Raw genomic sequence first — 16,635 nt, 5'->3', positions numbered from 1 at the left:
CTATGAATAAAGCTAGTGGAGGTGATGGAATTCCAGTTGAGCTATTTCAAATCCTAAAAGAAGATGCCGTGAAAGTGCTGCACTCAATATGCCAGCAAATTTGGAAAATGCAGCAGTGGCCACAGGACTGGAAAAGGTCAGTTTTCATTCCACTCCCAAAGAAAGGCAATGCCAAAGAACGCTCAAACTACCACACAATTGCACTCATCTCACATACTAGTAAAGTAATGCCCAAAATTCTCAAAGCCAGGCTTCAACAATATGTGAACTGTTAACTTCCAGATGTTCAAGCTGGTTTTAGAAAAGGCAAAAGAACCAGACATCAAATTACCAACATCTGCTGGATCTTCGAAAAAGCAAGAGAGTTCCAGAAAAACATCTACTTTTGCTTTATTGACTATGCCAAAGCCTCTGACTATGTGAATCACCACAAACTGGAAAATTCTGAAAGAGATGGGAATACCAGATCACCTGACCTGCCTCCTGAGAAACCTATATGCAGGTCAGGAAGCAACAGTTAGAACTGGACATGGAACAATAGACTGGTTCCAAATAGGACAAGGAGTACGTCAAGGCTGTATATTGTCACCCTGCTTATTTAACTTCTATGCAGAGTACATCATGAGAAATGCTGGGCTGGATGAAGCACAAGCTGGAGTCAAGATTGCTGAGAGAAATATCTGTAACCTCAGATATGCAGATGACACCACCCTTCTGGCAGAAAGTGAAGAACTAAAGAGCCTCTTGATGAAAATGAAAGAGAGTCAAAAAGTTGGCTTAAAGCTCAACATTGAAAAAACTAGTATCATGGCTTCCAGTCCTACCACTTCATGGCAAACAGATGAGGAAACAGTAGAAATAGTGGCAGATTTCATTTTGGGGGGCTCCAAAATCACTGCAGACGGTGACTGCAGCCATGAAATTAAAAGATGCTTACTCCTTGGAAGAAAAGTTATGACCAACCTAGACAGTATATTAAAAAGCAGAGACATTACTTTGCCAACAAATGTCCATCTAGTCAAGGCTATGGTTTTTCCAGTAGTCATGCATGGATGTGAGAGTTGGACTATAGAGAAAGCTGAGCGCTGAAGAATTGATGCTTTTGAACTGTGGTGTTGGAGAAGACTCTTGAAGAGTCCCTTGGACTGCAAGGAGATCAAACCAGTCCATCCTAAAGGATATCACTCCTGAATATTCACTGGAAGGACTGATGTTGAAGCTGAAACTCCAATATTTTGGCCACCTGATGTGAAGAACTGACTCATTTGAAAAGACCCCTTGGTGGGAATGCAAACTAGTACAGCCGCTATGGAAAACAGTGTGGAGATTTCTTAAAAAACTGGAAATAGAACTGCCATATGACCCAGCAAGCCCACTTCTGGGCATACACACTGAGGAAACCAGATCTGAAAGAGACACGTGCACCCCAATGTTCATCGCAGCACTGTTTATAATAGCCAGGACATGGAAGCAACCTAGATGCCCATCAGCAGATGAATGGATAAGGAAGCTGTGGTACATATACACCATGGAATATTACTCAGCCGTTAAAAAGAATTCATTTGAACCAGTCCTAATGAGATGGATGAAACTGGAGCCCGTTATACAGAGTGAAGTAAGCCAGAAAGATAAAGAACATTACAGCATACTAACACATATATATGGAATTTAGAAAGATGGTAACGACAACCCTTTATGCAAAACAGAAAAAGAGACACAGAAGTACAGAACAGACTTTTGAACTCTGTGGGAGAAGGTGAGGGTGGGATGTTGCGAAAGAACAGCATGTATATTATCTATAGTGAAACAGATCACCAGCCCAGGTGGGATGCATGAGACAAGTGCTCGGGCCTGGTGCACTGGGAAGACCCAGAGGAATCGGGTGGAGAGGGAGGTGGGAGGGGGGATCGGGATGGGGAACACGTGTAAATCTATTGCTGATTCATGTCAATGTATGACAAAACCCACTGAAAAAATTAATTAATTAATTAATTTAAAAAAAAGAAAAGATCCCGATGCTGGGAAAGACTGAAGGTGGAAGGAGAAGGGGACGACAGAGGATGAGGTGGTTGGATGGCATCACCAACTCAACGGACATGTGTTTGAGCAAATTCTTGGAGTTGGTGATGGACAGGGAGGCCTGGCGTGTTGCATTCCATGGAGTCACAAAGAGTCAGACATGACTGAGAGACTGAACTGAACTGATGATAATATTCTACAGCCTTTTGTATACTACGGACTTTGTTTCTCTGGAGAACCCTAATGCACTCCTAAAATAACTAAATTCCTATCAGAAATCATCTCTTACAACCAATACTTTCATAAAATGTCAAGTCATTACATGATTTAAAATGTAAACAAAAAACCCCCACAAAATACAGCAAATCTAGGAAGAATAACATCTGTCTATATATTGATCAAACTCATCAAAGTATTTACATTAATTTTAAATGCAACTATACCTCATACTAGTGGTAATAATTTTGTATCCTTTCTATGGCTATTTTTTTCAGTGTATAACAATTCATTAGGATACTAAGTTACACCATATTCCTTTGAACTGATAACAGTACCAGATCTTTCTGGGTTCAAGTCCAGCTCCACTATCATTCACAGGGTGACCCTGGGCAAGCTACCTCTGTGTATCTCAATTTTTCTATATATAAAATGGGGGTAAATAATACCCCCTCCATGAGTCTGCTGTAAGAATTAAATGTGATAGCACATATAAAACACAAAGTAAATTGTGTAGCAGTGTTTTTCAAATAGTAAGTTTCTGACCTATTAGTGAAATAAATTTAGTGGGTCTCACAACCATCATTTGTTAAAAAATAGCATAAATTCATTAATGTGGGAATTATCAGAGGACACTAGACATACAGAGGGTGAGTACTGTGTTACCAAATTTGTTTTAGATATGTGTGCATACACACACACACACACACACACACACAGACCAGGTTACACACACAGACTGTTTAGATTTTTGTCTTACAATGGGTCACAGTGAAAAACAAGTGTGAAAAGCCAGCTTCCTCCATATAGTAAGTGCTCAATAAAATTTGGTAGCATTGTCATTATTATCTCACCCTAAGAGGTAATACGCCTTTCTTTACTAGCATAGTAAAAGAAAGCTGCTAACATTGGTGTCAATTTTACCCCTGTTTCCTGCAATGCTGCTTAAGAGTCACTCCAGCTCCCTAAGTTAACTTGCCAACTCTCTCTCCTCAAAGGACTCAGGCGGTCATTTAAATATTTTCTGACTCACAATGCTGGCCAAGGATTAGTGAGGCCCTGCCCAGCCCAGAACACATGAAATGTGATTTGCTAAGAAAACCACTTGAGTTTGCAAGGCTGCACAGGGCTTTTGTAAAATTAAAGCCATGCTGGAGAGACACAGTTCTCTCCCCCACCCCACCACCGCCCCCCCGCCCCGGGAGATGTGTCATAAAGAGAGGTTACATAAGGTCAGTTAAGCTGTACCTTCCGAGGCTGGAACCTCAGCTCTGTAATGTGCTTCCTTGTTTGGGGGCTGGGTTATGTCACTGTGTTTTTCCCCTAACTTTCCGGCCACACTTGCAGGCACACACACTCCTCACTTAAGAATGGAAATGCAATCCCTATCAACTGTTCTTATAGCTTAGGTAAAGGGAATCTGTTACACCAAAGGAGCTTAGATTTTGAAGATCTCAAAATAATTTCTATTGCATGTAAGTTTTTCCCCTCCAAAAATGAAAAACTCAGCCCCAACTTTTTTGTAACAACAGTGATAAACAACTCCAATCCCCCACCACAGACAAACACAAATACACACACACATGCATTAGCACTGTTTTGTTTAAAATGGAGCTCCTTGTCCCAGCTGAGAGTAAGCTGAGGTGTGAGTGGATCTGCAGTTTCCAATGGAGTCCCCAGGTTGTTCTTTAAATTCAGAAAACCAGGTTCCTACAGATGCACATGTAGGTGCTGTGCTTCTTATTTCTTCTTCTGTGAGAATACAACCTTGGGCTTGTGCCAAGGCATTACATCTGGAACATATAAGTGCGTGTAGGGGTGTAAACTAATCTTTTAATATGTGATAGTATTCCGTTCTTATTTTTATTCCATTCTTCAAACTATGATGGGGGGGGGGGGCAATTGCTTTAGCAGCAAAAGCCCTCCCGTTAAATGCAATCTATTTGCCTAGTAGAAAAAACAAGTTAAAGTGCAGCCTTACTCCAATGCCTTCCACCATTCCCTGGTACCTCCAGGGTGTGGGGTCCTTAGTTCTCACCGCATTTCTCAAGGCATGGAGGCGGGGGAATTGGGGAGTATCCTTAGGGATCTTCATCACAGCCTCAGAGTAAAGGGAGCCGGTCGGTCGCATGCTTGGTCAGTGCCAGGTGCACCCCCATTCCACAAAATCGGGGGTTAAATGTCTCATCCAAGGCCTTCAGCCTCAAACACTACACTATATGGTGTCACTTTCTCCAACAATGAAAAAAGATGCTGATGTTCCTGGATTTTTGTCTGTGCAGCCTGAAGGGTGGGCCTCGGAGTGTGTCCCCATAAGACAACGACCGGTGGAGGTGAGTGATGCACCCAGGAAAAGTATTTCAGGACTGGACTTAGTATTGATGAGACTGTCAAACTTCCCACTGACTACAGACTCAGTACAACCCTTGTCAAATACTTAGCTGTCTTTTTTGCAGAAATTGACAGCTGATCTTAAATTTTAAGTTGATCTTAAAATTCATATGGGGACCCAAAAGAGCCAAAACAATCACAGAAAAGAACAAAAGTTGAAAGAATTCATAATTGTTGATTTCAAAACTTACTACAAGGGTATAATAATCAAGACAGAACTGACAATGGTAGTATCATAAGGACAGACATATAGATCAATAGAATAGAACTGAGAATGCAAAAATAAACACATTTGTGACTGATTTCTGACAAGGATGTCAAAACAATTCAATAGAAGAACAGTCTTTTCAATAGACGGCGCAGGGTCAACAGGGCATCCACATGCAAAAGAATGAAGCTGTACTGGTCTACCTCACACCACACACAAAAATTAACCCAAAATGGATCAAAGACCTAAATAAAAGAGCTACAACTGTAAAATCCTTAGAAGAACATTTAGCCATAAGTCTTTATGATCTTAGATTAGGTAAAGGTTTCTTAGTTAAGACACCAAAAGCAGAAGCAACACAAGAAAAATAGGTAAGTTGGCTTCACCTAAATTAAAACCTTGGGCTTCAAAGGACACCATCAAAAAAGTGAAAAGACCAACCCAAAGAATGGCAGAAATACTGAAAAATTATGTATCTATCTGATAAGGGACTGAATCTAAAATATATAAGGAACCTTATAACTCAATAGTAAAAACACAATCCAGTTTTTTAAATAAGCAAAAGATCTGAACAGACATTTCTCCAAAGACAATATACAAATGGCTGATAAACACATTAAAAGATAGTCAATCAACACAATACTGAGGGACAACAAAGTTGGAGGGCTGACACTACAAGACAGGGTTTACTATAAAGCTCCAGTAATCAAAACAGCACAGTACTGGCAAGACGAGACAAAAAAAAAAAAAAAAAAAAAATCAATGGAACAGAACAGAGAGCAGAGAACTAGACCCCCATAAATACAGTCTACTGATCTTTGACAAAGAACAAAGGCAATACAGTGGGGCAAAGACCATCTTTTCCACAAATGGTGCTGAGAACACCTGAACATCCACACACACACACAAAAAAAAGAAAATCTAGACATAGACATCACATCCTTCACAAAAATTAACTCAAGATACATCACAGACCTTGTAAAATGCAAATGTCTGAAACTCCCAAAAAATAAAACAGCAGAAAGCCGAGAATACCTTGTAATGGTGATGACTTTTTAGATCTAACACCAATAACACAATTCATGAATGAAATAATAAACTGGACTTCATAAAATTTAAAAAAATTTCTCCTCTGCAGTAGATAATACCAAGAGTAAAAGAAGATAAGCCACAGAGTGGGAGAAAGTATTCGTGAAAGACACAAGTGGTAAAGGACTGTTACACAAAATATACCAAGAACTCTTAAAACTGAATAATAAGAAACCATCTGAATGAAAAATGGCCCAAAGACCTTAAAAGACACCTCAACAAAGAAGATATACACATGGCAAGTAAGCACAGGAAAAGATGCTACATATCATCATATGACAACAGGGAAACATAAAACAGCAAGGAGGACACCATTACATACCTACGGCAAAGGCTAAAATCCAAAATACTAACAGTACTAAATGCTGACTAGCAGGTGGAGCAACAGGCCCTCTCTCGTATGCTGCTGCTGGGGATGCAAAACGGTATAGCCACTTTGGAAGGCAGTTTGAAGGTTTCTCAAAAAACTAAACACGCTGGGGCTTCCCTGGTGATGTGGGGGTCAAGAATCTACCTGCCAGTGCAGGGGACGTGGGATCGATGCCTGGTCTGGGAAGATCCCACAAGCTGCAGAACTAACCCCATGCACCACAACTTCTGAGCTCTTGCCCTTGTGCACGCCAGCCACACCTACTGAAGCCGGACAACCGAAGGCCACGTGCCGAGAACCCATGCTCACAACAAGAGAAACCACTGCAATGGGAAGCCCATGCACCGCAGCGAGGAGCGGCCCCTGCTCACAGCAAATAGAGAAAGACCGCATGTAGCAATAAAGACCCAGCACAGCCAAAAACACCCACAACAACTAAGGACACTCTTATCATGTGATCCACTCCCTGGTGTTTACCCAAAAGAGCTGAAAGCTTATGTCCACACAAAAACCTGCACACAGATGTTTACAGAGGCTTTATTCATAATTTTCAGTACTTGGAAGCAACCAAGATGGCCTTCAGTAGGTAAAGGGAAAAATAAACTGGGATACACCCAGATAATGTCATTCAGCGCTAAAAATGCGCTATCAACTCATGAAAAGACATGGGAAATCTTAAATTCATATTACTAAGTGAAAGAAGCCAAAATGAGAAGGACACACAGTGTATGATTCCAACAGTGTGACATTCTAGAAAAGGCAAAACCGTGGAGACAACAAAAAGACCATTGAATACGGCGGGGGTGGAGGAAGGTATGAACAGGTAGAGCACAGAGGGTTTTTCAGTAGTGAAATATTCTGTATGGCATTGTTAAGATGGATATATGTCATTGTACACTTACCCAAATCCACTGAAAGTAGAACACCAAGAGCGATGAGCACTTAGGGAAACTATAGAATTTAGATGTCCATGAAGTGCCCCTGCAAGTTCATCCTTGGTGATGAATGTAGCATTCCGGTGAGCCATGCTAATAATGGTGGGGGGTAGGCATGTGTGGGAGCAGGGAGAAAGGGGAAAATCTCTGTACTCTCCTCTCAATTTTACTATAAACCCAAAACTGCTCTAAAAAATAAAGTTAAAAAACATATTTAACATCCCTAACCATTAGGAAAATGAAAATCAAAACCACAATGAGATCACTTCACCTGGACTAGAACAGCAATGATCAAGAAGATGGACAGTGGTAAGCATCGGTGAGGATGTGGAGTATTTGGAGCCTTCACACACTGCTGGTGGGACTGCAGAATGGAACAGCCACAAGGCAAACATTTGGCAGTTCCTCAAAATGTTAATCACTGAGTCACCATACGACCTGCAATTCCACTGCTCGGTACATACCTAAGAGAAGTGAAAATCCATTTCCACACAAATTTGTACACTCTTCCAGGGGAAGGTGAGAGCCAGGGCAGGTAAAAACAAGAGAGCATATGGACAGAGAAGGTGCTCTTGGACATACGGTTAAATGGGGGGGGGAGGGGGGCGGGAAAGGCTGGAGAAGAATACATACAAAATAAGTGATTATGTTAGCCTTTTAAAAAAATATACACAGGTACACAAACTTGTTATGTAAGGTTGTAAGACAAATACACACCCAGATGATCATAAACCTCCTTTCTGGATGTAAGCCTGGGATGAGGGAGGTGGAACTTCGTTATTTACTCTACAATTTCTGATTTGCTTGCTTTTCTGTGTATTAAGAAATAATCAGGGCAACGCATGCAAAAGATAATTTCTTTTTCCGGCCAAAACAGAAGAAAAAGGAAGAGGCCACTGGAGTTGGGTAGTGAGGGAAGCTGTGAAAGTGGACAAGAGCAAAAGAGCATCCCAAGTAGTGGGAATAGCAGGAGCAAAGATTTGAAAGTGGAAAAGCTTCTGGGGTGTTTGGAGGATGTCAGGTTCATTCTTTTACAGGAACCAGTGAGGACCTGGGGTGAAGGTGAATCAGAACCGTGAGCTGAAGCAGCCAAGTTCCAAAGGTGTCATATGCCCCTCAGGGAGTGACGGCCATGACGACGTAGGGTACCGCTGGGAGAGAACGGGGGGCTATAGTTGGGCAAGAGGTCTTGGCAGCAGTTCAGCTTGGCCTCTGTCTCACCATAAACCAATCGCCAACTCCATTATCCAGATTTGTCTAATAAGATGGTCTCCAAAAAGAACAACATCCACACCACTGAAGTCCCCAAATCTGAATGAAGAACTTCCAGTGTGTCTGAGCACACCTTTTCGATAGGAGCACAAAGAAGTGATGGAGTGACCTGGGTCAATCCTAAGTACCAGATGATGACCCCAGCAAGCCCGGCCACATGCAGGCTGTGAACAGGGAAAACACTTTGCAAATATCTTTTCAATTAATCCTCAGAGCAAAACTCTGAGGTACAGACAAGCACTACCTCCCTTTACAGATGGGCAAACAGGTCTGGGGGCTTCCTTGGTGGCTCAGATGGTAAAGCGTCTGCCTGCAGTGTGAGAGACCTGGCTTCAATCCCTGGGTTCGGAAGATTCCCTGGAGAAGGAAATGGCAACCCACTCCAGTACTCTTGCCTGGAATATTCCATGGATGGAGTAGCCTGGTAGGCTAAATTCCATGGATGGAGGAGCCTGGAAGGCTACAGTCCATGAGATTGCAAAGAGTCAGACACGACTGAGCAACTTCACTGGTTCACTGCAACAGGCTTGGAGAGATTAAGCACCTTGTCCAAGGTCACTCCCTCGGTTAACACTGCAGCAGAGACTGGAACACAAGACCCCAACTGCCATCTCTACAACCTCCAGACATTTCAATCTGCTTCAAAGCCAGGTCAGTACTCTGCTCCAGTTTCCAGGAAAATATTATGGAGCTCAGAACTGGAGTTGAATTCAGAGGCTGGGGTTCTACCAGCAAATTCAGACCCATAAAGTTACTATATGCTGGCTGGAAGTGGAGGTGGGGTGTTGGGATAAGGAGCCAAGTTGGACTGGTTAACTAACTAGCTTGCTCTTTAGCTGGCTGAGCCAGGCGAGACACCAAGCTGCCTCCTCTGTCCTCCAACTCTGGCCAGGGGCCCCAGCCTCTCTTTCTGAGTGTTTCTGTTTTGACTTGGGCCCCATGTCCAGTTCTGCCCTGAAAACCTGTGCTTCACCTTGGAAAAGCCAGGAGACACCTGGGACATGAAAGTGATCACCTACTGTAGCCTTGTTCCTCCATGGCCACCAGAGACCCTGGGGCACCCGCCCAATGTCCCCACAAGCCCTCACTGAGCCAGGGGCTGAACACTCGCTCTGCCTCCCAGAGCTGACATTCCACAGGGATGTGCACCCAAGAGAGGCCTAAGATACTTAAAACACCTGTCTCTCTTCATGTCACTGAACAGATATTCAGGGAAGATTAACTGGCATTTACTGAAGGCTGCTACGTTAGTTCCTTTCCCACGGTACATTCCAACACACACACACACAGCTATAACCAATGAGAATCCCGCATCAAGCCCCCGAGGCTCATGCTCATTGCCCAGGCAGCAGATTCAGGAACATCACTGCCCTAGGTCCCACTCTCTGGAAAGGAAAGACACCAGCCTCCTGGTCAACCAGGAGCACACACAAGGCTGAGATCTTACTCCAGCCACCTGCTAAGATCTGGAGAGAGGCTGGGGGAGGTTCTGCCCGTATCACCTCATTTCCTCTCTCCTTTCCCCAGGGAGACAGACCATATCCATATGTAAACAGTGGTCTTCCCCAAGGCACCCACATGGCTGCTCCCTCTTTCAAATGGGTTTCCCCTCAAATACTGCTTCCTCAGAGAGAAGTTCCCTAACTTAAACCAAACCGGCCTCCATCCCAGCTACTCTGAATCCCCTTACCCAGTTTCATCTCCTTCATCACACTGACCACTCCCCTTGGCATCTTACTATGGGTCCAGTTGTCTATTACCCATCTTCACCCCTGCGATGTGAACTCTGAAGGAAGGAGCGCCGTTGGTTTCCTTGGCGGCTGTGTGACCAGTGCCAGGGCACTCCCTCTGTAAGTGATTCTTGAATAAGTGAAGAAAATTAGCTGAGCTAAGTGGCTAAGGTACATGGGGGAAAAAAGCAAGGTTTTGCTTCAAAACTCTCCACAGTGGACCCCGCTCCACTCATCACACTGGTGACCTCCCACAGAAACTGGAACTGACTCAATAAATTAGCATCATATACATAAACATTTTGCTTTCATTCAAGTTTCAACCTGTTTGTGCGAGGTGCCACGAATCAGGCAATATCCTTACAAACCATTAAGGTAATGGGTCCAAGGATTAACCTTCTAAAAATATAGCTAGGACTATAATTAATAAACTGATTAAGGAATTAACTTGACAAATCTCAAAAAAGAACAAAAAGAATGAAAGAAACAGAGCCCCATTCCTCATGGCCACTCACCCCTGCTGCCCAGTGAGTTACAGGAGCCCGGACGATAGAGAGCTTGGCCTCGAACGGTTCTAAACAATTGCAGTTTTCTTTGGTGCCTCCTTGCCTCAGGCTCCCTCCAACGACTTTTGACTCAGGAGAACACTGAGCTCTGGTCAGGGGCTCAGGAACTTTGGTGATGGCAGAGAAATAGAGGCAGCTCACTGGGATGGATGGGTGGTGGATGAAAGGATCAGGATGCAACATGGACCAGAAAAACTGGAGCAGTAGCACGCACCTCTCCTCATCATCAGAGGGGGTACGGGGACGACATCCTGTTCTCTGCATCCCATATCTTTCTCTGCCAGGAATAGGCTCTCTCAGGAGGCAACGAGTTCCCTTCATCGGAGGATCCAAGCTTGGGTTAAGCAGTAACTAGGAGGAGGTGCTGTGGAGGTGGTTTAAACTGCAGGCTGAACTGTGTGACCTCAAAGGTCACGCTGTAGACTGACATTCCTATGGGCCAGTTCCTTCGCATTTCACTATTCCTAAACCTCTCCAGCCTCCACGAGCCTCCCTCAGTGGATACCCAATGCACGCTGTCCCTCACGGACATTTAGTGAGCACTTACTGTGTGCCAGGGGCCAGAGTGGAGCAGGGACAAGGGCAACAGGATTTTATGTTCTTCTGGGTGGACGAAGACAATAAACCCATGAGCAGATCCATGAGGAAAACCATTTGAGGCAAGCTCCAAGAGTAAAATACAATGGGGAAATACGGGACTTCTCTGGTGGTGCAGAGGATACAAATCTGCCTGCCAACGCAGGGGATCCCTAGTCTGGGAAGATCCCACATGCTGCAGAGCAACTAAACCCATGTGCCCCAACTTCTGAACCTGCACACCCAGAGCCCGTGCTCCGCAACAAGAGAAGCCAACGCAACGAGAAGCTTGTACACGGCAATTAGAGACTAGTCCTCTCTCTCTCTGCGACTAGACAAAGTCCTCACACAGCAACAAAGACCGAGTGCAACCAAAAATAAATTTAAAAAATGGGGGAACATGACAGAAACTGACAGAGAAGGGGCTGCTCTGGACAAAGTTGTCAGGGGAAACTTTTCTACAGAGGAAACATTGAGCTAAATGGCATGAAAGTGCCAGACATGAGAAAAGGTGATGAAAGAGTGTGCTCAGCAGAAGGAAAAGCACGTGCAAAAGAGAAGTCTGAAAAGTCTCCTGACAAGTTGAGTTCAAATATTCATCAACTGCACCCTATCCTAAAGGCCCCACCACAGGCCCTAAACACACATCCACCGCACCTGCCTTCTTTCCCCACTGACTTCTTTATCAGATTTTCTCAAGTCAAGGCAGAGGTGATTTGACTCTGAACTTTCCACTGGTAGGTGTGCTCTGAGCAAGGGCACAAAGGAACATGTGTGCACCTCTACCTCAGGGACAGAGGAAATGCTGACATCTTGACTCCATAAAAAATTGGGCCTGTCTTGTATAGGGAACCATAACTCCCATCTTCCCACCTGGCGTTCAGGGCCCACGTTTGGAGGATGCGGGCCTTTTGTAGAATACGATCTAAAGAGAACCCTCTGAAAAAATACACACCTGTGCTCCAAGCATCTCAGGTGTATTTCAGAAGGTTCTTAGAGCCCCAGGTTCAGAATGTCTGTCTGTGGTTACCACTGCTACAAGAAAAAACTAAACTGGTTCAGCCCAGGAGCACCCCACTGATAGAAGGGACAACCTGTTAGAGGTGAGTAAATGAGAGGGGACAAGATCAGACCCTCAGACCCATAAACAGACTCCCCCACTACCTCATCTAGCTCTGATAGAAGATGTCAGCCTGCCAGGGGGGACCAAGGCCTGAAGGGGTCCTAATGAAACCTTATCCGCTCCACTCCAGTGAGGGAAACATCCCACAACACCCCAGAGCCTCCAGAGAAGGTCCAAGACCCCGTTTTCCAGGACTGTCCTTGACAAAGGTCATCTCTAATCTCACATTCTGAGATAACATTTCGCACAAAGCTGGTTAAGCATAGGAAGTGTTAATGCAAAGCCCAAGTGTTTCAAGGCGGAAGGGGACACCACAGCTACTGTGTAAATAATTCAGGTCCTTATCAGGAAATGGGGAAGTGCGGAGAGCTTGCTCACCTAGCTCACAGGGGAGTTTGGGATGGTGGTGCTCTGTTCATGTCAGTCAAAATAGTAACAAGAAGGACAGTTAGCCGAGGGAGAACTTACCTTGTACCAGGCACTACAATAAAAACTTTAATCTTACACAGCCTTTAAAGGTTTCTACTATTATCATCTCCACTCTACAGATGAGGAAACTGAGGCATGGGCAGGTGAAGTAACTTGCACAAGACTACACAGCTGACACCCAGACATAGCAAAACTCTTCCACACCCCAGGGTAGAAGGTGGTAACACCTGGGCAGTGCATGAACTGCTTAGAAATAAGTTTCTGCTAGCTCACCCAAGACAACCACCATTTAGCAGTTTTCGAATCCTTGCCCAGTCCTGGAGGCAAGCCTGATTTAGGCATTAAATGGAGAACCCTCGAGGAACAAGTCACTCAGTTTCAGCAATGTATAAGCCCTTGATGAGGCCGCTGATACTGCAAGCGCGGTTCTTCCTCGTGGCAAAGCCCACGGGAACTCGACTCAGTAGAAACTTCCACACTCAGAAAACGCTTGCCCCTCTCTGGCTACGAGGGACCGAAGTTCGCCTTAACCCCATGGTGTCCGCCTCCCCCTCTATCCTTGGATCCTCGAGCCGCTTAGTTTAAGCTGCAACAAGCACGGGAGCCCGAGTGGGCCCGAGACCGCAGCCACCGCCCCGCGCGCCCAAAGCCGGGTTCCCCGCCACGAAGTGACTGGTGGGTCCTGCGAGCCCCGACAAACAGCGCCCGACGGGAAGACCCGCGGAGGGAAAGGGGCTGCACCCCAAGACAGGTGGCACCTCCCTCCCCGGAAGTGGGTCTGGGAACTTTTAGCCCAAGAGCTACCAGAGGGTCGAAGGCATGGTCTAGGGGGAGCGGCGGCCGGTCGGGGCTGGTCGTGGCACTGCCTACCTGTGCCGCGTCCGGGGTTCCCCTGAGCGTTCAGGGTGCCCGGAGCCAGGAGCGCGCACTGTGCCGCGGGCACCGGGATGAGCGAGGGCGGCTTGGAGGTGGGGTCTCGCTCCGGCTTGGTGGGTGAAGTGGAGAGGAACCAGCCCGGGAAAGCCTCCCGCCCCAGGGTGTCTAGCAGGGTCTCCGGCCCGGGAAGGTCTAGCGGAGTAGCGGGGCTCCAGGCCAGCCACCCACACTCACCTCGGCTCCCAGCACGGGCTCGACCCGCGGGGCTGGCGCGCGCCGCGGCTACGACTCTGGCAGCGGCCGCTACGGGGGCGGCTCCCCGGGGCGGGGCGGGGCGGGGCCGGGGGCGGGGAGGCCGGGCCGGCCACGTGGGCGGGAGGCGGGCCGGGGACCCCAGCGGGCGGCAGGCCGGGTGGCGGGGAACTCGGACTCAGTCACGCTTGGCCGTTGCTCAGCACTTCCCACTCCGCACCCTGTCGGGGTCCCAGGGAAGGCTGGGGACGCAGAAGGGGAGGCCTGGCCCCCGGGGCATGCCCAGCACCCATTTGGGAGATAACTTACTGGGTCCGGAAGAGGATGCGCAGCCCCCGAATCGGTGGCTCCGGGGATCTGTATCCCAACGGGAGGGGGCTGTGGCGACTCCCGAGCCCTGGGCAGCAGGAGCGACCCGGGCGGGCGAGGGCCCGGGTCAGCGCTTGGAGCCCCAGCCTCGCCTACCAGGCTGACCTTGGGCTTGTCTGGTCCTGCCCAAGCCTCACTTTCCCCGACTGTGGGAGTGAGAATAAGGCGAATCCCCGCGCGCCCAGCAGGTTCTCAGAAAATACGTTTGTGGGCGGATGCTGAGTGTGAAAGAGCAGCAGCCAGCAGTGTGGCCTGGGTCTTTCATGCCGAAATAGACATGAGAATCTAAATACTAAAAGCATTTTCTGTACTCATCCATTCAACAGATTAAATTCTTCCAGTCCTCAGGACCCCATAAAGTCAGGAATAAAAAAACATCCCTACACACTAGTTATGAGCTCTTATGAAAGTACAAACCATGATAAAAAAAAAAAGAAAAAGTTCATCAGCTGCTTTCATGTGCCTGGCGAGGACTTCAGGTGCTTGATCTACAGCCTTGTGAGGTGTAGGGCTTGTATGGGCCGTCTCAGGAACTGAAGCTTAGAAAAGTGAAGCCAGCCCCCAGGTCAGAGGAGAGAGCACCAGTTCCAGGGCTGTTTCTCCGCAGCCATACCGCCAGTAAACTGAGGATCAGGTTCTGAGTGGACCTCCTCACTCTCTCCATGGGGCGAGCTCTAACCCCCACCCCCTCATTCCACCTCACAAGGGGGAGGGGGATGTTGGGGGCTTCCCAGGAGGGACCTGCCCTGGCAGCAGCGCTGGGATGTAAATCTCCCAGCCCAGGCACCACCACCCCCACACACCGTCACCAGCACCAGGCATTCAGACCTTCATCTGGCACAGCTGAGACTCCCTTTATTGAAAACTCCTGTCTCTCCTTTGCAGGCACTCAGCCTCCTAGGGCTGCGTGACCTCTTCCTAGCCCACAGCCCACCTTCTGGGCCAGAAACTGACCAATCTTGAGCAAAGGAACTTTCATTTCAACAGGGGCAACTTCATTCCACTACACCTTGACCCCAAACCCAGTGCTTCATGACCTATCCCTTTCCTGTGTAAGGATCACACACCCTCTCCAGAACTCCATCTCCAAGGCCAAAACCTATATCCAGATCCCTAGTCCTCGACCTTTTCTTCCAAACCTCTTTTGTTACTCTCCCTCCTCCACACAGTAGAAGATCACTTACTACAGCCAGCCATGTTTATTAGGTAATAATAAAGGGCTTCCACTCCCTCAACAACCCAGAGCTCGGCAGGCACTTCCGCCCCAGAGGTCGACACCTGGTGCTCTATTCAGATGGCGTTGTCCGAGATAAAATTTCTATTTCCATTAGATTCCATGTAATGATTGGAGCATCTGCCACATGCCACAGACCATGCCAGACTCTGAACCTCAGCAGTGACTGTGTCACAAGACAGACAGACATAGTCCCTGACCCCATGGAGCTCACGGCTGACATGGGAACAGTCAGAGCCATCACTGGGCAGGTGAGGGGGCAGGACGTGGTGATTGACACACAAGGGAAGTGCCGGCCCAGACTCGAGCACGGGAAGGCTTCCTGTGGGATGTGGGGCGACAGGGCTGGAGAGGACAGACGCGGAAGCCCAGAGGTGGGAGAGAAGCGGGCACACTTCTGGAAGCCCATGGAAAGGGGCCTTGGTGGCCAGGGTGACTCACGAGACCCTGACCGTGGAAAGGCCCAGGCAGAGGTGATGGGACTCCGTGGCTGCTGAGTGAGGAATGGATGCAGTGGGTCAGTCTCCTGGACACAGCAAAGGCAATGGGTGTGTTGACTATTACTGGGGATGCACTCCTCAGTTTCCTTTGTTTTTCAATTCCGGGTGTCCAGAGATCAGAACAGATCTGCAGGAATATGTAGACCAGAAACAAATCTATGTAAACCCACAATGGTTTATATACAGTACCCCATCACTTCCCACCTACTCATGGTTTGGGCCTGCTAGGGGGAGGGTAAAGAGGACTTGGCTCCTGGGCTTAGATTAGGAAACTGTTGGGGAAGAAGAGTCAAAGGGAGGACCCAAAGGGAGTCCTGTGGTGGGGTTGTGGAGGGAAGAAGCAGGAAATGTGCGTCACTATCCATGGAGTTTGAAAACTGGTGGAGAAGCCGGAAGATACTGATGATCAGCCACCTTTTCTCCTTGAAACAGTCAGTTCATGAGGGCTCATTCTTGAATTCAGCTCTATCTCCCCTAACT

General features: G+C 47.1%; 1 protein-coding gene across 2 annotated transcripts in view; it reads right to left on the bottom strand.

Moving 5' to 3' along the window:
• Positions 1-14,095, bottom strand: part of ARHGEF3 (Rho guanine nucleotide exchange factor 3) — a 305,270-nt gene extending 291,175 nt beyond the window's left edge. Inside the window, exon 1 of one of the 2 annotated variants that reach the window (XM_061128326.1) lies at positions 14,035-14,095. The gene's annotated coding sequence lies outside the window, so the exon portion shown is untranslated. Of the gene's footprint in view, positions 1-13,794; positions 13,907-14,034 lie in introns of those variants that run through there. The other variant, XM_061128327.1, reaches the window with a different exon arrangement.
• Positions 14,096-16,635: the final 2,540 nt, after the last annotated feature.

Source organism: Dama dama, chromosome 24, assembly GCF_033118175.1.
Source record: "Dama dama isolate Ldn47 chromosome 24, ASM3311817v1, whole genome shotgun sequence".
Taxonomy (NCBI): Eukaryota; Metazoa; Chordata; class Mammalia; order Artiodactyla; family Cervidae; genus Dama; species Dama dama.
Note: the sequence above shows the minus strand (reverse complement) of the source record. Positions and strands in the feature narration are given on the sequence as shown.